The following is a 21,413-nucleotide window of genomic DNA, read 5'->3' as shown; positions in this document are numbered from 1 at the left end:
CCATGCTGCTAGGTCCAGAGAGTGATCCACCGTTTGTCAAACGCGGAGCCTTATAGAATCTTGGCCTATGTCTCAATTAGTGGGCAGTGCTCTGACATTTTAAAGAGGGGTTGTGAAATCAGACGTAATCAAACGCTAAAAAGAAAAAAAGGTTCTCCGTTTTGCCAGACCATCCCATCATGTAGTCCCTTTTTTCTTCCGCCTCATAAATTATGAATAATATTTGACAGATAGAGAGGTCTTGTGCTCGTGCCTTCAACAACTTGCCTGTTAAATGTCAGATGAGTAGATAGACCCACGCTGAAAGAGTATTAAAGCAATTAATGTATTTTATCAAACGAAAGGGTAGAATGCCAGTTTGTTAAAGACCTTATCCGTATGCAAAGTTAAGTATGTTCAGGTGTCATGTTTTTGATGGGAAAATAAGTATTTGACATGGAAAGTAATTAAGGTTCACGTCTTTTCTTCAGCTATTTATTGTTGATTATTACATTTTTTCCTTCACTTTACTCAGTAGTTGGTCTTGTTTTACTCTGATCTGTGTTTAATTTTGTTTTACTTTTGTTTCTTTAGCATGTTTACAGTAAGAACTGCTGTCATCAAAGAGGAACATAACATACTGCAAGTATTAGAGCTCAGGATAAGACCCAGATGCAGTCAGCTAGAGTCACAGATTTTTATTGACCCAAACAGGGGGCAGGCAAAAGACAGGTCAAAGGCAGGCAGAGGTCCGTAATCCAGGACAGAGTCAAAAAGGTACAGAACAGCAGGTAGGCTCGGGGTCAGGACAGGCAGAGGTTTGTAAACGGGTCAGAATCAGGCAGGTACAGAACGGCAGGCAGGCTCGGGGTCAGGGCAGGCCATTCTGGTCAGAACCGGGGAAAACAGAACTTAAGAAAGTAGGGAGCCAGGAATACAAGCTGGTAAGACCTGACAAGACGAACTGGCAACAGACAAACAGAGAACACAGGTATAAATACACTGGGGGTAATGAGGAAGATGGTCGACACCTGGAGGGGGTGGAGACAAGCACAAAGACAGGTGAAACAGATCAGGGTGTGACAGCAAGAGATTGCTTTTTCTAGTGCTATATAGGCACTGTTAATGGCACATGCCAATGGAGAGAAAAAAAGAAACAGTCCATGTTGGTCACACAAACAAGTCCCCGGTTAGCAATGATGCTGGTGTCCCTCGATAGTCGTTGAGCGCAATGCGACAGCTTATTTGCCCATCGGCTTCATTCACTGGGTGCCCGAGATAGGCCACTTTGTCAAGCGGCAGCCGTGCGACAGTCAGAAACAAAAGAAAATAAGATAAATGAAAATAAGATTTTAAAAAATTGCCCATAGTGATGTAGCATGGACATTGAATGGAATAAGGTACAGTGCATTAGCAGCATAGAATTATATGAAAGTATATACATTAGTAGTGCAGTAAGGTGACATAACTATTGCATTGTTCCAGTAGACAAAAGTAATTTCAGTGTGTACAGAATTGAATAAATGGTACGTGTGGGGTAGAGTGCAGTAGTCAGCCTGGATTCAGCTGCTGGAACAGTCTTGTGGCTTGGAGGTAGAGGCTGGCTTTGAGACAGGTGGTACGAGATTTGATCCATCCCCATGTGTCCCCGCCTACTGCCGCCTCCCACCAAAGGGTGACCTGAATTTGGACCAACTCACCCGTGGCATACAGTTTTGCAGGGTTCCTCCGAATGGGTCCTATACACAAAGAAAGAACATTGAGTTACATTTGAATCGCACATGGTATTACACATGAGGTTGAGAATTTACATAAAAGCAGAGAAACAAGTGTAACACATTTAGAAATATCAAAACTTAATGTGAAGAATAGTCTTCAGAAATAAGTCCCTGAAACAGGCCTTATCCCCCAGTCCAGGTTGTGGCGATGGTTTTAAAGAATGTAAGATAGCATCCGACACACTGTTGACTTCAGGTCCTTGGCACCAATTACAGACAGAAAAATGTGACTCACCACCTGGATTCGGTCTTATGTAGCAAAATTTGAAATAGTTTTTTTTACATTGGATACAAGTTGAGACTCAGAGCTACAAAATGGTATATCATACACAGCATTTTTGAGGAACTATGTGAAAGTAATTCTGCTTTGAAAGTTGATACACTTGTAAACTCACTTTTGAGAAAAGTTTTGGTACCTACTGGAGAGCTCTCCTTTGTCTACACACATTCAGGATTTGTTCACACCCTCTTAAGCCAGCCACACCCATCTCTTTAAGGATTCACATGAGGTCATGTGCTAAACAGTGAGTAGTGTAGTAAAGATTAAGACTAAAAGTGGTAGTAGCCTACAATAAGGAAAAATTGCAGGTAAACAGAAAGTGTCCAGATAAAAATATTTTATCAATATTAGATGACGCTTACCATGACACCCTTGTGTAAATTGATGTGTCATGGGAAAGAAATGCTATTACCCTCAGCCAGTGGTGGAAAAGTACTAAATTGTCATATCTGAGTACAAGTATTAATCATTTCAAATTCCTTATATTAAACCAGATGGCACTATTTTTTTCTATTTTTTTAAATTAACGCATAGCCAGGGGCACACTCCAACACTCAGAATTTACAAACAAAGCATTTGTGTTTAGTGAGTCTGCCAGATCAGATGCAGTAGGGATGTTCTCTTGATAAGTGTGTGAATTGGACAATTTCCCTGTCAAAATATAACGAGTACTTTTGGGTGTCATTGAAAATGTATTGAGTAAAAAGTACATTGTTTTTCGGAATGTAGTGAAGGAAAAGTTGCCAAAAAATATAAATAGGAAAGTAATGTACAGATACCCCCCGAAAATACTTAAGTACTACTTAAAATTATTAAAATTATTAAAGTACTTTTGACCACTGCCCAAATGCCTTCACAACAGTGCATTAGCATACTTTATATACTGTTACACACACACTTATCACATAGTATTCCATGCATAGGTTAAGGCCATGCAACCTGAGTTGAAACCTGAGTGCGGTGCACATGTACAGTACATAAACAGATGCATGCGGCAAATATTTATGTGGTGGACACTTGATACGGTCAAATCATGTTACGACCACACATCAATATTCATTTTTATATATAAATATTTTGCTAAGTCTTGCTAAGTGGATGGGTCTCTACAGAAGGTGTAAACGGTACAGCCAAATGGTTACTTGCATAGTAGCAATATCAGAAATAGATAGTGTCAGAATAATATACAGTATGTAGAAGAAAAATATCAATAACGATATCAGTGATAGACGAGGAAGTTATATGGATACAATCAGGGGTAAAGTGGCTGAGCAGCAGGATAGAAATGAAGTAGCAGCAAGGTATGGCATGTGTGTTAGGAGAGAGTAATTTGAATAGAGGCACTGCAGATGGTGCTGATGACTGGTCCGTCCGAACCACGCATGAACAAGGGAATCTATATTCGGAGAGCCTGTTTCCTTGACTTTGGTGCAGGGCATGTGATGTCCATAGCCTCTTCGTCGCAAAACTCCCTGATCTTCTCAAAAAGTTACATTTGTCTAGCTGTGTCCAGTCCAGGTGGTGCTTGTACAGGCAGACCATCTATGAGAGGATGTCAGCATTGCACAGCAGCTGAAACCTGGTCCTGACAGTCCGAACTCTGCTTGGCGACAACAACACCAGGCTCCAGAGCATCGTAGCTGTAAAACAGGGAATAACAACAACAAAAAATCCAAAGACATTACAACCCTGCACAACATCAATTCACCTCACAAGTTTAGATAAGAAGAACAACCTCATGCAATGCAATAAAAATTATTTTCACCTGAAGTGCTGGTACTGCTTGATCTGTGGACGGAGTCAGGTGTTGTCAGTCTTAGCTTTCCACCAGCACTGTACCATCCTTCAGTCCAACCAGCTGTGGGATGTTGACCCCTGTCACAGTGTTGTCCTTCCCAACACCAGCAATCTCAGACAGTGTTCACTCTGGTCTTTCTGAAGCGCTGCTTGATGAGGCCGAAGCACCAGTCGGGGGCAAACTTGGTGTGGCCTATGGCCTGTGTCCTGTATCCAGACTGTGGTGAGCTTGTGCATGGTCTGCCAAGGACAAAACCAGAGCACAAACTTGTTCTTGTTTTGGCCACTGCAGTTATCACAACTCGGGTCCACATGTGTTTCCCCAACTCCGTAGTTGGTGAGGAAATGGTGCATGTAGTTGATGACTGCGCTACTGCCTTTGCTTGCTTGGGCCAGCTGTCTTTTTGGTGGGAGGCATTAGACCATTCTCCTTGTATGACTGGTGGAGGAGAGTCATGCGTGTTCTACCGATGCTGAAAGACAAATTTCAGATACAAATATTTTAGCATTAGGCTATAACTAGCAATATGAAATGGCATTCTGAGAAAACATCACCAATTCATACACGTAAATTAATGTTAGCTAGCAAGCCAGCCATCTAACCTCAGCTAACGTTAGCTAGCTAACAGCAAGCTTTAACTTGTTTAGACATGTCATGTTAACGTTAGCTAGCTAAAAATGAACTATAATCCCAATCCATAGAGTAATGTTACTAGCAATACAAACCAAGTAAAGTTAACCAAATAAGTTAGCTTCAATGTTAACATTAGCTAGCAAGCCAGCCATCAAACTCCAGCTGGCTAGCTAACAGCAATCCTTAACTTGCAATGAAACAGCTTTCTGACAAAATTTGAAACGTATAATATCTGAAACTGTAGCTAGATTCTTACCCTTATACATGGATGAAAGCTTCACGGCAGACTGCAACCCTCTCATTAAATAAGATATCCTGTGTCGTTTCTTTTTAGTTTGCACAGCTTGTTTGGCCCGTTGTGTTCCACTGATTTCAAGACTCTGTCAACTTCTTCCATGACAACATCACTGTTGATCGCCGTTTCTTCCCCATCACCGTCATCAGAAGACTCTACAATGTCTTCAAGCTAAATCAGGGATTTCCTCATGGTCTGATTCATTTTTAGAGTCAGAGAGAGTCATCATGGCACGATCGTCCTCCAGAAAGTAGTCCATCACAAATTTTTCCCACTGACCTTTGTCGGTAGTGCCTGATAAATTCAGAGCAGCAATGTTATTGAGAGCAGTAGCAACATATTTGCACTTCTCCATGGCTAACGTTATATCTTTAGAAAAAACTGCAGTAGAAAGGATTATCTACACATAACGAGCAGCTCATTTTATAGGCAAAAGATGCTACTCCGCAGAACAATCTGAAACTCATCTCGGCATGTCCAGCCCACTCATTATCTCAGCCAATCATGGCTAGCAGGAAGGTTCCTGACTTTCTTTGGCTAAACCAACTAGGCTCTTAATTTAACAACTTTATTCATATTTACAGATAGCATAAACATTTTTGTAATTAAGGCACATGAAAGTTCACATTTCTGCCAAAAAACACATTTTGATTAAAAAATATATATTTTACGTTCAAACGGCTCTCCTGTGAAGTTGTGACATACTCCTAGTTTCCTGAATCGGGTCACAAATAAGCTACAAAATTCTAAGTATTACAGGTAGGCAAAGTCTCACAAAGGTGCTTCTTTCTCTGACAGGATATAATGTTAGCTAGTCAATGTTGTTAGCTAGCTATGCGGTGCCCTTTGGACCTCATAACTCTTGGGGGGGAAAGTCTATATTTTTTGTTTTTGTAGTGTTCTAATCAGAAAAAGGACATGTTTGACTTTCAGAAAAACATATTGGTCAAGCTCAGGCACTTAATGTTTTTAGGTGCACTTTCTAACCTGCATAATCCTAACAGGGTGGAACCTAACAGGGTAATGGAAATGTGGAGCCTAAATTAGCCATAGGTCTGTGAGTGAGCAAGATTGAGCTAGCATATTGGTGTACACCTCTGGCGGTCGGTGCCGCAAATTTAGTTTTTTATGAACATGGCCTTATTTCTATTCAGCATATTGGATGACTGTCATTCATCTTCCATTCACCCAGCTCAATGTAATATCAACAGGTTTAGGCTACTATATGATACAACATTATTCCCTATACCCATCATGAGGTTGCTACAACCTAGCCTACAAATGAAAGTTTACAACATACTGTAGGTGTACAGGTCGAGAGAAATTTGTGTAATGAAGGTGACAGACAGTGACACATTCAATATCACCGTGCACACTCTTGCATGCATCTAGCTAGAAATGTTTTTCAACAGAATCGGTGGAATGAATACACCCATGATCACACTCAAATACAGAACTAGCAGCCACGTATATACCGCATTATCACGTTGCTTGTTGTATATATAATTCCTTCTCGCACCTACTCTCTCTCCTTCTCTCCCATTTTCCCCTTGCTTGTGGACTTCAGTGCATAGTACAACAGCTGTCTGTGACTAGGCGAAAAAACATTTCCAAGACAAACTTTCATACCATAGCCGCTAACCACTACACACAGCCTACATCGTTTTCACCATATTAACGTCAGAGTCAACATAGCTAACTAGAACTAGCGCGTTATTAAACCTGCTACAATCATGCAGTACAGTGTACAGCAAACAGTTTAGCATTTACACCGGCAGGCACCGGTGGCAATACATTAATAAAAACAAAAGTTTACATTAACTTGGAAGAGTTCCAGTGTTGGATAGCCATAGCGATCTAGCTAACATAGCTTCCCTCTCTGTTTGAACTGGATGTTTGAGTAGCCTAAACTAGCTAGCTGCAATCACAAGCTAAGTAAGTGAAAATGAGATTTAAAAAATATACAGTGTAGAGATATAGCTCTCTCTCGCTTCTCCTTAATTTGTTCAAAACTGTTCAACTAATGTCTTTCTCTCTTTGAGTCAACTACTCACCTCATTTTATGCACTGTAGTGCTAGCTAGCTGTATATTATGTTTTAGTACTAGATTCATTTTCTGAATGAGTGCCGATGAGGATTGCTTGTGTTTTATTATTGTAGAGTTGTCGGCGGTTGATTGACATCCAGGCCTTCATATCATCCAGACAGCTGGTGAGGGTGTTAATGGAAGAGAGGGAGTCCGGGGTTGTTTTTATGTAGATCTGCATGGAAGCAGAGCAGTTGAATTGGATGCCGTGTTTCCTGATTAGGAAACCAAGGGGGAGCATGTAGATTACGAATAGGATGGGACCTAAGAGCCTTGAGCCTAAGAGCCTTGAACCCACCACAGGTGATTGTGGTGGGTTCTGACTTGGTGGGATTCCTAAGGCAACATATTGTGTGCCGTTTGAAAGGTATGAGGTGAACCAGTACTGTCGAGACCTATGTGTTCTTTCAATCGACCCAGGAGGATGCTATGGTCAACGGTATGGAAGGCGGCACTGAGGTCAAGAAGGACGTGGATGTTCAGGAGTCCACTGTCAGCTGACTTGAGGAGGTTGTTTACCACTGTGGCTAGGCCGGAAACCAGATTGGAAAGTCTTAGAGGCCATTGAAGGTCAAGTGTGACTGTAGTAATTTAGCTACAACTTTTTCCATAACTTTGGACAAGAAGGGGAGGTTGAAGATTGGTTGGTAGTTGGCAGGGTTCCCTTGGTTGAGGTTTTTTCAGATAACTGCTGATTTAAACTGGGAGGGAACAACGCCTGTTTGGAGGGATTTGTTGATCAGTTCCATTATAAAAGGTCTGAGAGTGGAGGAACAAGATTTCAGTAGCGTTGTGGTGATGGGGTCAAGACCACAGCTTGTGGCCTTCATTAGTCAGATAGTGGACAACATCTCAGCAGGTGAGGTCTGAGTGAAGCAGCTCATTGAAGGTCCAGTATAAGTAGATTTGGGGGGTATGGTGGTGGCTGGGGAGGTGGAGGTGGAGGCGAAGACTAAACTTCTTATAGCGTTAATCTTTATGAAGAAGTAGGTTGAGAATCTTCCGCAGTCATCTGTGGTAACAGCGTAGATGGGTGACTCAGCTGGTATGAGTAGGTAGTTGATGGTGGTAAAGAGATGGTGCGGGTTTCCTCGGTTGTTGTTTATCAGGTTTGAGTAGTAGGTGGACCTAGTGGATTTGATGGCTGCAACATAGGCAGCCTGGTGTTTTTTTAAAGAAAGCAGGTGCTATTTTACAATAGTTCTATTTTGTTTGTTTTTACTTCTGAACTTCCGCTACCCTCAACCTCTCCCATCTATTTCTGGGTCTCGCTGTGTCTATAACTGACAATGAATGGACGACATAAACCTAAATAGAAACTGATAACTGTGCACGACTTCAGTATTACTTACTAAAACTGTTGTTACACTAAGGTTATTATTTTATTTTGTTAGGATTATTTTGCTCTTACTGTAGATCTGTAGCCCACTCCCGACCTGTCACATTGTACAGTGCTGAGTGGCACAATGGTCTAAGACACTGCATAGTAGTGCAAGCTGTGTTGCTACTAGATCCTGGTTCAATTCTCGTGCTGGCCTTGACTGGGAGACCCATGAGATGACTGTAGGTTTTTGGTTTCTCTCCCTTTAAAAACAGAAATAAATAGTTCTAAATAACAAACTGGCTTTATTTACAAATTAGTAACAATGTCTCACCCCATGTTCAAGAATGACCTTTTTCTCGTTTTATGTTATTTGAAAACGAAATTATCTCTAATTATTATTATCATTCATTTAGAATTATATATATGTGGTCCTGTGTGGCTCAGTTGGTAGAGCATGGCGCTTGCAACGCCAGGGTTGTGGGTTCAATTCCCACGGGGGGACCAGGGTTCAATTCCCACGGGGGACCAGGATAAATATGTATGAACTTTCCAATTTGTAAGTCGCTCTGGATAAGAGCGTCTGCTAAATGTAAAAATGTAAATAAAAGCCCCTTGGATATTCTCACAGATATATTATTAACCCTGTTATTAGCAGGACAATATATATTGGTCATATTGGTCTTGGCTACCGAGTGGTGCCCAATGGGATTGTCTTGCAGTTCTCCAGTTGTATCTACTGAAAGCGCTAGGTTCAAACCCCGAGGGCAGGGGGCACAGGAGGGGCCGCAAAGAAGACAGACCTAGCCCATGGGGAAGGGAGGAGGAGTGTGGTGGGTCAAATCAGTCTGATTTGACCCGCCACACTGGGTAGCACAGAGCAACACTTTAAGGGGCATTGCACTAATAATGGCGCTGACTAGGGAAACGTTCCCGCTGTTCTAGCAGGTAGCTGGACAATAGACTTGCCTAGATGGAGGGTAGGAGGAGAATTCTATCGTCAAATGTTTTTCTAAATTAGGTTCTATGTTAAGTATTATTATTATTATGTATCACATCCGACCGTGATTGGGAGTCCCATAGGACGCCGCACAATTGTCCCAGCGTTTCTCTCCCTCTAAAAACAGAAATACATTTTTGGCCTTTACAAAATATTCTTTTGGCCTTTATTCAGATTACAATCGCTCACTTTCATTTTTAAAAAATGAAATAACCTCATGTAAAATTATAGTGCAGAAATGTTATGCTCTTTTTGTAACCTTTATGTAACTAGGCAAGTCAGTTAAGAACAAATTCTTATTTACAAGAACAGCCTACTCCTTCCTCCCCGTGGGGAATTGAACCCCGGTTCTTTTGCTAAACGGCCCTAAACAGTTTCCCATGCATTGTCAATAGAGTTTGTAAACCAACCCAGATGTAATATAATTCTTGCCACGTGTTGACTCAGTGGCGCTTCTCCATGCAGGACATGGGAGGGGGAGGGACTCACACTCTGTAAACAGGAATAGGTGCAGGGTTTAACATAGCCTCTCTGTGCAGCGCGGCAACCAGGGATTATTTAGCTAAACGGCCCTAAACAGTTTCAAATGCATTGTCAATTGGGTTTGGAAACCAACCTGAATGTTATATAATTCTGGCCACATGTTGACTCAGTGGCGCTTCTCCATGCAGGACATGGGAGGGGGAGGGATTCACCCTGTGTAAACAGGAATAGGTGCATCACCGGTCACTGAGCTGGCAAGCTAAAGTTAGCTAGTTAGTCATAGAAATGTAGTTCAGCCTGTTAATTATTTCAGTCCGATTCGACTTATCTTACGAAGTCCGCATGGTTTAACAGTTTCTTTCGTTTTTGACCTTGACGTTGTTGCTGGATAGATACTTTCATATCTAACATGCTGGCGATGCTAGCCAGCTAACCTCATATCTGGATGCCTCACTCTAGTTCCCGATAGAGCAGCATACTGGTAAGTCAACTTTGCTTTCAAACTTTGTAATCATCTGTAAAGTTGTTTTACATGCAATCATACTAGCTAGATAGATAGATAGATATTTTGTTTAAAAGCCTGTTGTCATTCACTGGTTGTTTCTTTGGAGCTAGCTAAGCTATTACTAGCTAGCTAGGTGGATAATAATGTGATGTACAGTAGGCTACAGCAACGTTACAGTATTACTGAATGACAACAATATAGCCATGTCACTACTAGTTGGCATGTTGGTTGATATGGGGTGCAGTAGGGTAGCGCCGTTGGGATACGTTGGGTCCCTTGACAAAATGTCATTGTTGACTTGGTAAAATAAGCTAATGGTTGTGTGCACTCTCACTAGATATAATTTGTATTTTATTTATTTCACCAGGTAGGCCGGTTGAGAACTAGTTCTCATTTACAACTGCGACCTGGCCAAGATAAAACAAAGCAGTGTAACAAAAAACAACACATAGTTACACATGGGATAAACAAAAGTACAGACGTGGCCAAAAGTTTTGAGGATGACACAAATATTAATTTTCACAAAGTTTGCTGCTCCAGTGTCTTTAGATATTTTTGTCAGATGTTACTATGGAATACTGAAGTATAATTACAAGCATTTCATAAGTGTCAAAGGCTTTTATTGACAATTACTTGAAGTTGGTGCAAAGAGTCAATATTTGCAGTGTTTTTCAAGACCTCTGCAATCCGCCCTGGCATGCTGTCAATTAACTTCTGGACCACATCCTGACTGATGGCAGCCCATTCTTGCATAATCAATGCTTGGAGTTTGTCCGAATTTGTGGGTTTTTGTTTGTCCACCCGCCTCTTGAGGATTGATCACAAGTTCTCAATGGGATTAAGGTCTGGGGAGTTTCCTGGCCATGGACACAAAATATCGATATTTTGTTCCCCGAGCCACTTAGTTATCACTTTTGCCTTCATGGCAAGGTGCTCCATCATGCTGTAAAAGGCATTGTTCGTCACCAAACTTTTCCTGGATGGTTGGGAGAAGTTGGTACCATTCTTTATTCATGGCTGTGTTCTTAGGCAAAATTGTGAGTGATCCCACTCCCTTGGCTGAGAAGCAACCCCACACATGAATGGTCTCAGGATGCTTTACTGTTGGCATGACACAGGACTGATTGTAGCGCTCACCTTGTCTTCTCCGGACAAGCTTTTTTCCGGATGCCCCAAACAATGAGAAAGGGGATTCATCAGAAAAAATGACTTTACCCCAGTCCTCAGCAGCCCAATCCCTGTACCTTTTGCAGAATATCAGTCTGCCCCTGATGTTTTTCCTGGAGAGACGTGGCTTCTTTGCTGCCCTTCTTGACACCAGGCCATCCTCCAAAAGCAAATTGTGTGGTTTAGTGGCAGATTTTCAAAAGAAATAGACATACGGCATATCATCAGTAATTCTCAATTAGATGAGATACAGAGCTAACCCATATTGAATTTCATTCATAAAAGTGGATACTAATTATTGTTAATATTCCAATTCTCTAGGACCTCCATTCCCAAACTTGTAGCCCCCTGTCCCCAGTTGGAAAGACCAGGAAAAAGTGTTGGCTTAAGGTACAACTTCCTATTGAAGAAATGTCATATTTAGAGTTACTGACATGAGTAGAAGCATATACAAGCAATCTATCAAATGTATTTTATAAAGCCCCTTTTACATCAGCAGTTGTCACAAAGTGCTTATACAGATACCCAGCCTATAACCCCAAAGAGCAAGCAATGCAGACGTAGAAGCACAGTGTCTAGGAAAAACTCCCTAGAAATATAAGGGCACAAGGCGAGACCCAGATGCAGACACGGGAGGCAGATGTTTTGAGTCTTTGATGTTTATTGATCAATCCAAAAGGGGTAGGCAAGAGTGGTCGTGGACAGGCAAAAGGTCAAAACCAGTTCAGAGTCCAGGAGGTACAGAGTGGCAGGTAGAATGGCCAGGTAGGCGGGTACGGAGTCCAGAAAACAGGCAAGAGTCAAAACCGGGAGGGATAGCAAAAAAAAGAATAGAAGCAGGAGTACGGGAAATCACACTGGTTGACTTGAAAGACATACAAGACGAACTGGCACAGAGAGACAGGAAACACAGGGATAAATACATCAGGGAAAATAAGTGACACCTGGAGGGGGTGGAAACAATTACAAGGACAGGTGAAACAGATCAGGGTGTGACAAGAAAGGCAGGAACCTAGGAAGAAACCTAGAGGAACCAGTCTCTGATGGGTGGCCAGTCCTATGTGCTGGTGGAGATTATATAAGAGTACAGCCATTTAGCCAGATTATTCTTCAAGACGTTTAAACGTTCATAGGTGACCAGCAGGGTCAAATAATAGAGGGTTATAGAGGGTGCAACAGTTCAGCACCTCAGGAGTAAATGCCAGTTGGCTCTTCATAGCTGAGCATTTAGAGGTTGAGACTAGAGGGCGACCGATTATGATTTTTCAACGCCGATACCGGTTATTGGAAGACCCAAAAAAGCCGATACCGATTAATCGGCTGATTTTTTTTTTTTTGGGGGGGGGGGTTAATTAAAAAAAAATATATATATATATATATATATATTTTTTTTTAATATATTTTTTTGTAATAATGACAATTACAACAATACTGAATGAACACTTATTTTAACTTAATATAATACATCAATAAAATCAATTTAGCCTCAAATAAATAATGAAACATGTTCAATTTCGTTTAAATAATGCAAAAACAAAGTGTTGGAGAAGAAAGTAAAAGTGCAATATATGCCATGTAAGAAAGCTAACGTTTAAGTTCCTTGCTCAGAACATATGAAAGCTGGTGGTTCCTCTTAACATGAGTCTTCAATATTCCCAGGTAAGAAGTTTTAGGTTGTTGTTATTATAGGACTATTTCTCTCTATACGATTTGTATTTCATATACCTTTGACTATTGGATGTTCTTATAGGCATTTAGTATTGCCAGTGTAACAGTGTAGCTTCCATCCCTCTCCTCGCCGCTGCCTGGGCTCGAACAAGGAAAACATCGACAACAGCCACCCTCGAAGCAGCGTTACCCATGCAGAGCAAGGGGAACAACTACTCCAAGTCTCAGAGCGAGTGACGTTTGAAATGCTATTAGCGCGCACCCCGCTAACTAGCTAGCCATTTCACATCGCTTACACCAGCCTAATCTCGGGAGTTGATAGGCTTGAAGTCATAAACAGCGCAATGCTTGAAGCATTGCGAAGAGCTGCTGGCAAAACGCAGGAAAGTGCTGTTTGAATGAATGCTTACGAGCCTGCTGGTGCCTACCATCGCTCAATCAGACTGCTCTATCAAATCATAGACTTAATTATAACATAATAACACACAGAAATACGAGCCTTAGGTCATTAATATGATCGAATCCGGAAACTATCATCTCGAAAACAAAACGTTTATTCTTTCAGTGAAATACGGAACCGTTCCATATTTTATCTAACGGGTGGCATCCATAAGTCTAAATATTCCTGTTACATTGCACAACCTTCAATGTTATGTCATAATTATGTAGAATTATGGCAAATTAGTTCGCAATGAGCCAGGCGGCCCAAACTGTTGCATATACCCTGACTCTGCGTGCAATGAACACAAAAGAAGTGACACAATTTCACCTGGTTAATATTGCCTGCTAACCTGGATTTCTTTTAGCTAAATATGCAGGTTAAAAAATATATACTTCTGTGTATTGATTTTAAGAAAGACATTGATGTTTATGATTAAGTACATGTTGGAGCAACGACAGTCCTTTTTCGCGAATGCGCACTGCATCGATTATATGCAACACAGGACACGCTATATAAACTAGTAATATCATCAACCATGTGTAGTTATAACTAGTGATTATGATTGATTGTTTTTTATAAGATAAGTTTAATGCTAGCTAGCAACTTACCTTGGCTTCTTACTGCATTCGCGTAACAGGCAGGCTCCTCGTGAGGCAGGAGGTTAGAGTGTTGGACTAGTTAACCGTAAGGTTGCAAGATTGGATCGCTGATCAGACAAGGTAAAAATCTGTCGTTCTGCCCCTGAAAAAGGCAGTTAACCCACCGTTCCTGGGCCGTCATTGAAAATAAGAATGTGTTCTTAGCTGACTTGCCTAGTTAAATAAAGGTATACATTTTTTATTTTTTAAATCGCCGTCCAAAATTACCGATTTCCAATTGTTATGAAAACTTGAAATCGGTCCTAATTAATCGGCCATTCCGATTAATCGGTCGACCTCTAGTTGAGACAGTAGGTCCGGTAGAGAAAGACAGGATCAAACAGCGGGTCTGGGACAAGTTAGTACCTCCGGTGAGCCTTGAGCAGGTCAGGGTTCCATAGCTGCAGACAGAAACAGCAGAGACAGCAGCACGACTAGGTGGACTGGAGACAGGGACAGCCAGGAGTTGTCAGGCCAGGTAGTCCTGAGGCATGGTCCTAGAGCTCATGTCCTGCATCCTGTATTTAACTTGAGTGTAGATTAAGCCCTAGAGGTTTGTAACTTCACATGATTTAGCCTAGTTGTCAATCCAGATCTGAATATTTGATATCCTTTTTACTGTACTGTTTACTGTTGATAGTAAATTTTCCCAAGCTAATCACTGAATGACCTACTACAAGGATGTGGTCAGCTTGACACTTCTAAGTCATAATAACACAGAACACACACACATCAGATTGCAAGGGCAAGTACAATGAGCATTTGGGAAAATGAAGTCTGCTGCGTGGGTTGCCAGATACACACACACAAACTTCATTCATTTGTTGTATTGTATTTTTTTATGGATCCCCATTAGCTGCTGCCAAGTCAGCAGTTACTCTTCTTCGGTTCCAGCCAAATTAAGGCAGTTATACAATTTTAAAAACATTACAATACATTCACAACACATTAAGTGTGTGCCCTCAGGCCACTACTCTACTACCACATATCTACAGCACAAAATCCTTGTGTGTGTACAGTGTATATGTTATGCATGTGTCTCTTCACAGTCCCCGCTGTTCCATAAGGTGTATTTTTATATATTTTTTAAATTTAATTTTACTGCTTGCACTAGTTACTTGGTGTGGAATAGAGTTCCATGTAGTCATGGCTCTATGTACTACTGTGGCGCCTCCCATAGTTTGTTCTGTTTAGGTTATTGTGTAGTCAATCAAGGCTTTGTCATTAAAATTATATTGTGCCTATTTTTCAGATCTGCCAGCCTGCTCAGTGGGTGACAGGTTACCGTCTTTCCACCAAGCTGTTCCAGGCCTGGAGTGGCACGTTGGAACTTCCAGAGGCTTGTAGACCTAAAGCGGTGTGATGTGGTCCAGGTATTTATCAAGCACACGTACACACACTCACTCAATCATTCACTCTGTTTTTTTGTATAATTATTTTAACTTAAGAATATTGTTCCTCTCTCTTTTAGATCTGACACCCCTATTAGCTCAACCACAGTCTTCACAGCTGCAGTCGTCTGCATCTGATACACCGGCCATGACAGGTGATACAGGTAATTATCACATGCATGTATACACACATGCACACTCTCCCTCACTTGGGGCTCTATTCAATCACATCTGCTTTAGCCAACATCCACATAGCGGTTGTTTTGGCGGTGTCTGAAGTGGAACTGTGAGAGCTGTCAAATTCACAAGTGGCTCCTGGCATTATACCTAAAGCGGACATTGCCATTGGAAGAAACTGAGTCGTTTTAACAGAAATCTCATGCAGCCCTGTTTACAAGTTAGAACACTGGAATTTGAGATGTAATCTACACCTCGATTAGGCTGATAGAAATCCTCATTATTTAGTTTAATGATTTTGAATTTGAGCGTCATTATTTCTATATAACCTACACTTTCTCGTTCTGAACTTGTAACGCGAGTAGGACGGGTGTAGTTTAGTGACAATGATCAAGAGCTGCTGCTTACCGATTTGACAGATCCAACACAGTTACACCTCAGACACCACCAAAACATCAGCTATGCGGGTGTCGGCAATCGCCGGTTAACGCTTGATCTGATTGAATCTACAGTCAGTCAGTCTATTGAGTTATATGATTATTGGCCGCCTCTGTCTTTTAGATCTGCCATTCCCAGCAGTTCAGCTGCAGTCACAGCAGTCCACTGCTGTAGTATTTAATTTACCAGCTGCACCAGTTCCTACTACACTGGCCGTGAAGGGTGAAACTTTTGAGAATTCCCAGATGGATACAGGTAATTCAGAAATATATTGCATATGCTCACCCACACCAACAGATGTACATACAGACATGTTGTTGAGCTGTATACTTACTGTCACTTTGTGCATCTCTTTCAGATCTGCCATGCACTCCACCACTGCCTGACAACCTCACCCAGAAGTGCATACACTGGGCCTTTCAAGACTGACAGAGCAGAGATGGGTTGCTGACAAGGAAAAATAAAACATACACACACACACTTTATCCACAATGTAAATAAGTTGTAATTGCTTGTAAATGTAATGTTTGCTCCATTTTATTTTAGGATTGGAGATATCTACTCCTATAAATCCATTATCAATGTCTGCATATTTACTCTAAATATCTATCAAATCAAAGTGTGATTGATAATTATAAAATACTATGTGTACAGTTTTAGGAACTTCTGTGTACTTTTTTCTGAGTTGAAAAACATGCCTCCCTCTCACACAGACACACACTACACCCAATGTAAATAAATTGTAATAACTTGTTTATTTTATGTATGCTCCATTTTATTTGAGGAAAATATCTGTAATAAAGTACATTCACAGTTAAAGTAATGTGGTTTATTGGATATTTCTCCAAATACAATGTGTGACCAGAAGGAAGTCGGCAGACCTACAACCCTTGGACTGCAGGTTTTGTCACATGAAGCTGAAAAATAGAGAGATGGGGAGTTGAAAGGTTCATCATTAATAACTGACACAATTCTATACTGAATACATATTATAATAATAGAGTGACCAATAGTTACTGTATTGTGATTGTTTTATTTACTCAATCAAGTAGTGCCCCAAGGAGGGATCGCCTGTGTCTCAAAAACAGTAGAAAAGGTCAAATAAGGTCACCAAAATTTATATTACGGCTATACACGACTGGCCGCAGCGCACGAAGCGCCATATTTTCCGTTCCATCCTAACAGAAACACAGGGTTTTTCGTTTTTATTGGAGTAGAAACACCATAATATTAATCTAATTAATTAAGCAAGTACCAGTCAAAAGTTTGGACACGCCTACTCATTCCAGGGTTTTTAAAAATGTTTACTATTTTCTACATTGCAGAATAGTGAATACATCACAACTATGAAATAACACATATGGAATCAATTAAGAACAAATTCTTATTTACAAGGACAGCCTACTCCTTCCTCCCCATTGGCGAATTCAACCCCGGTCTCCCGCGTGCCCGCACGACACAGGAATTCTTTAGCTAAATTGCCCAGCACTGTAGACTACTGCCATGTTGTACAGCACCATGTTTTTCTTGAAATAGAAACACCATAATATTAATCAAATTAATTAAGCAACATTTCTTAAAATCAATCCCATATACTATGTTCTTGCAAAAAAATGTTTTAAATTCTCTAGTACAGCCACTATTGAAGGCTATCAAATGCTTCTCAAAGATGCCCTCTGGTGGTCAAACTAGCACTAACTAGCATTAATGGTACCAGTGGTTGGCACTTAAATAAAGTGCCATAGAATTCTGCGGCACCACACAAGCTGTGCTGCAGTACGCTGTATAACAAGTATATAAACATCCCCATCAGACCGTTTTTGTGTAATCCATTATGTAATGTAGTACACTTGTAATAATTTGGTTGAAATCCAGAGAGGTTACAAACATTTGCTAGATCCTCTATGAGGCTGTGAAGGGACCCAAGTTGTGGATTTAAAAGAAAACCTGAATCATCAGCATACAATGTCACCTTTGTTTTTAAGCCCTGTATTTCTAATCCCTTGACATTATTGTTGGATCTGATTTTAATAGCTAACATTTCGATGGCCATAATAAATAGATATGCCGATAGTGGACAACCTTGTTTTACTACTCTTGACAGTTTAAAACTTTCTGAGAAGTAGCCATTATTTACTATTTTACACCTAGGGTTTCTATACATTATTTTAACCAATTTTATAAGAGATTCTCCAAAATATATAAACTCCAGTCGTACTTTTGTCATGGATATTCTTGTGCAGGGACACAAGTCAATCTTAAAGGAATCATTGTTTATTTGTCAGTGCTCTGGAGAGGTCCCAACCTATTCAAAGCACCATAGTACACATGTCAATCAGGACCTCCCCCTGGGCAGTCCCAGCAGTTGTCTTATATACGGCGATACACAGACAATTTATATTTGCATGATTTAGCATAATTAATTAATCAATACCATCTTGTTTCATTGATGTGACCGACCAATACTGGTTCATAACATGTGACAAACCAATACATTACGAGGCTTCTTCTCTCTAAGCTGAGACCTTGAAACTGATATCTTTCGTTCGTTCTCAAAACAAGGTCTGGGCGTACTGCCAAATTGCAGCTACTGATAAGTAAGGATTCATTAAATCAGTCACTTGTATGAACACAGAAATTGGTTATTAGAACAGCACATAAACAGAACACAGACATTAGTTATAAGAAAAGCACAAACATTAAAATTCCCTTTACACTTTATCAAAAGCCTTTTCAAAGTCAGCTATGAATAGCAGGCCTGGTTTCCCAGATTTTTCATACTGTTCCATTGTTTCCAGTACTTGCCTTATATTATCTCCATGTAAAACCCTATCTGATTAGAATGAATAATGCCTTTTTAATTCTATGCGCTATTCATTTTTCTATAATGTTTTCATCGCAACACTGTGTAAGGTGCCTCCAATTTATTAAATGTACTGAATCTTTATATTTCTCACTTGTATCCTGTTTCAGATATAATGAAATCAGACCTTCTTGTTGAGTATCTGATAATCTACCATTTACATTGGAGTGGTTAAAACATGCTAATAACGGTCCTCTGAGTATATCAAAAAAGGTTTGGTATACCTCAACTGGTATGCCATCCAGCCCTGGGGTTTTCCTGGACTTAAAGGCTTTAATTGCATCAAGAAGTTCCTCCTTTGTAATTTCACCTTCACATGAGTCTTTCTGTACAGCTGTTAATTTTACATTATTAACAGAAAAAAATCCAATCAATTAGCTTCGGTTAGAGGAGATGTAGGAGATTGAAACTAAAACATATAATTGGATGAATTATAGGTGACTATTTTTGGTTGCATTTCTATGTTCTCATCGAGTTTTCTTTATTTGTATAACTGTCACGCTCGTCGAAATGAATGGACCAAGGCGCAGCGTGCGTAGAGTTCCACATCTTTTAATTAATCGAAACTCACCAGACAAAACAATCAAGCACAAACTAAACGTGAAACTAATGACGTGCACACAGGCAACTAACCAAAAAACAAGATCTCACAAACTAAAGTTGGCAAAAGGCTGCCTAAGTATGATCCCGAATCAGAGACAACGATAGACAGCTGCCTCTGATTGGGAACCATACCCGGCCAACAAAGAAATAGAAAAACTAGAATGCCCAGCCAAATCACACCCTGACCTAACCAAATAGAGAAATAAAAAGGCTCTCTAAGGTCAGGGCGTGACAATAACTTGAATAAGTTCCTTCATTTCTTTTTGTTTTTCCTCTAACTTATTCTGAGCCTCTATGGTACAGTTTTTATTGCTATCTATCTGTTCTGTTAGACCTTTTTTGTCCTTTGTTAATTTGGACTATTTTGGCCCAATTATTTTTAGAGCTACCTTGCATGGCCTCTAAAGGCACATTTAAAAGTGTCCCATACAATAAGGGGATCTGCTGTACCTATGTTATGTCGGACAAATTCAGATATAAATTCCTCTGTACTTGTTAAAAACAAGTTATCACCCAATAGAGATTGATTATATTTGCAATATCCTCACCCATGTAGAAACTGAGTAAGAGTAATGTACATGCCAAATATCTGTTGGTCTGACCGCATTCTGTCACCAATCAACACTATGTTTGTATTCTAATCTTTTACCATTTCGGTAACACTTTACTTGACACTGTCACGTTAATGACCTGTTTTCCTTTTTCTTGTATTTATTTAGTTGGTCAGGGCGTGAGTTGGGTGGGTTTGTCTATGTTTGATTTTCTATGTTGGGATATTTGTGTTCGGCCGGGTATGATTCTCAATCAGAGACAGCTGTCAATCATTGTCCCTGATTGTGAATCATACTTAGGCAGCCTGGGTTTCACGTGTGTTTTGTGGGTGTTTGTATCTCGTGTCTGTGTTCGTGCCACATGGGACTGTTTTCGGTTTGGTCACGTTTGTTGTTTTTGTATGTGTAAGTGTTCAGTTTTACGTTCATTAAATAATGACTACTTTCCACTCTGCGTGTTGGTCCGATCCATGCTCCTCCTCGTCTGAGGAGGAGAACGACTTCGACAGCCGTTACAGACACTCAGTGTCATATGACACGGTCATATTCAAATGACTACCGACCCGTAGCACTCACGTCTGTAGCCATGAAGTGCTTTGACAAGCTGGTCATGGCTCACATCAAAACAATCATCCCGGAAACCCTAGACCTTCTCCAATTCGCATATCGCCGCAACAGATTCACAGATGACACAATCTCAAATGCAATCCACACAGCCCTTTCCCACCTGGACAAAAGGAACACCTATGTGAGAATGCTGTTCATTGTCTACAGCTCAGCATTCATCACTATCATGCCCACAAAGCTCATCACTAAGGACCCTGGGACGAAACACCTCCTTCTGCAACTGGATCCTGGACTTCCTGACGGGCCACCTCCAGGTGGTAAGGGTAGGCAACAACACATCTGCCACACTGATCCTCAACACAGGGGCCCATTAGGGGTGTGTGCTTAGTCCCCTACTGCACTCCCTGTTCACCCACGACTGTGTGGCCATGCGCAACTCCAACACCATCATTAAGTTTGCTGACGACACAACAGTGGTAGGCCTGATCACCGACAAAAAGTGTGTCAAAACCCAAATTTATTCAAGTTAGTTTTTTTCCCTACCAAGAAATGTCCTTTTGTTTGAAGGTTTGTTTCTTAAATCCTTTATTGTTGCTGTAATGAATTCTTTACAGTCATGTGTTTTCATCACATTTTTAAAAAACTTGTAGAATATACACTTTATGACACTGTCATGAAGCATTAAGACCAACCTGTGTCACCTTACTTGGACTAAGAATAATACACTTTATGACACTGTCAAGAATGCCA

At 40.7% G+C, this 21,413-nt stretch overlaps 2 long non-coding RNA genes across 3 annotated transcripts; one reads left to right on the top strand and one right to left on the bottom strand.

Moving 5' to 3' along the window:
• Window positions 1–662: 662 nt before the first annotated feature.
• LOC129840282 (uncharacterized) lies at window positions 663–6,988 on the bottom strand. 2 transcript variants are annotated; one of them, XR_008757187.1, is made up of 4 exons: window positions 6,818–6,988; window positions 4,725–5,057; window positions 3,803–4,307; window positions 663–3,677 (listed from the first exon to the last, which is right to left on the bottom strand). It is a non-coding gene; the product is annotated as an uncharacterized LOC129840282 (long non-coding RNA). The 2 variants fall into 2 exon arrangements; XR_008757185.1 differs by lacking the exon at window positions 6,818–6,988 and having other exon boundaries at window positions 4,725–5,271.
• Window positions 6,989–9,422: 2,434 nt separating this feature from the next.
• Window positions 9,423–20,545, top strand: LOC129840277 (uncharacterized). Its single transcript, XR_008757184.1, has 6 exons — window positions 9,423–10,134; window positions 11,647–11,715; window positions 15,326–15,446; window positions 15,545–15,628; window positions 16,203–16,334; window positions 16,438–20,545. It is a non-coding gene; the product is annotated as an uncharacterized LOC129840277 (long non-coding RNA).
• Window positions 20,546–21,413: the final 868 nt, after the last annotated feature.

The sequence above is a fragment of the Salvelinus fontinalis genome, chromosome 3 (assembly GCF_029448725.1).
Source record: "Salvelinus fontinalis isolate EN_2023a chromosome 3, ASM2944872v1, whole genome shotgun sequence".
Lineage (NCBI taxonomy): Eukaryota > Metazoa > Chordata > Actinopteri > Salmoniformes > Salmonidae > Salvelinus > Salvelinus fontinalis.
Note: the sequence above shows the minus strand (reverse complement) of the source record. Positions and strands in the feature narration are given on the sequence as shown.